Source organism: Chrysochloris asiatica, unplaced genomic scaffold, assembly GCF_000296735.1.
Source record: "Chrysochloris asiatica unplaced genomic scaffold, ChrAsi1.0 scaffold00032, whole genome shotgun sequence".
NCBI lineage: Eukaryota > Metazoa > Chordata > Mammalia > Afrosoricida > Chrysochloridae > Chrysochloris > Chrysochloris asiatica.
Window position 1 is genome coordinate 11,473,464 of NW_006408550.1, and position 1,314 is coordinate 11,474,777.

Here is a 1,314-nt window from a genome sequence, read left to right on the forward strand (position 1 = left end):
TAAAGAAGGAGATATGGAAACCAGAAACATGAGGAGAAAGTGGAATAAATGTCATTACATTATGGAGATTGCAATGACCTGAAACAAAATGTGTATGAATTATTGAATGGAAAACTTATTTGCTGTAACATCAAGAACAAAAAATTAAAAGTAAATAAAAAATTTTAAATATCAATGCTAACTAAAAATTGAAATATAAATTCTAAAAAGAACGATATCAATTTGAGGCAAACATGAAGAATGGGTGATTTGTGAATATTTTAGAAATGTTGCAGCAATTCCTAGAAATTAATGTGCACTCACTAAAACAAGCCATTCCAGATCAACTTCATTTCCTTCTACAATAAAATTGTTAAGCTAGTATATCAGAAGATGATTGATGACCTTGTTGGGAGGTCAACAATATTGCCCGAATATGAGTTTTTTTAAAACACCTACAGCTCCATCAAAGGCAGGAGGATTCATTCCGATATTTCAGGTAATCTTATCAGAAACAATTAACTATTCAGTTTTCTGAGAGCTTTGTGTATACTAATTTTCTCTTACACCTGGATTTGGAGATTTGGGGTCAAATTAATGAACTCCTTGCTTTCCATTTGTTTTTCCTCATCTGACTGATTAACTTTTTAAAGACTCATGATTCTCGTGCCTAACATAGTACCTGGGACTTAAAACAAAAAGGCAGTTGTTTGTTCAAGCTTATTCTGACTCATGATGTCCCATAGGTTTCAGAGTAGAACTACGCTCCTTGGTTTTCATTGACTTTGATCTTCAAAAGGAGATTGTCATGCCACTCTTCCAAGGTTCCTCTGGATGGATTTAAAACTCCAACCTTTCCATTAGCACTAGAGAGCCATTCAGAGAGGACTTGGCATATGTTGTTGCTATGTGCCACTGAGTCAGTTTTGACTCATAGTAACCCTGTATAGGGTTTTCAAGGAGCAACTGGTGGTCTGAACTACCAACCTTGTGTTAGCAATCCAGTGCTGATCCTACAGCACCGTACCAGGACTACTGGCATATTGTTGTTGTTATGTGCAGTGGAGTTGGTTCTGACTCATAGCGACCCTACACAGGGTTTCCAAGGCTGTAAATCTCTACAGGAGCAGTCCGCCTCATCTTTCTCCCGTGGAACCGCTGGTAGTTTCGAACTGCTGACCTTGCAGCTCACAGCCCGATTCGTTACCACTACACTACTTAATATATTTGTTAGCTAGCTCGCTGATTCTTTGTTTAAGAACTACAAATGAATTTTTTCATGTAATGGCTCCTTGAAGAGTTGTACCAGTCTTCTTGAATAATGGAATCATTTGT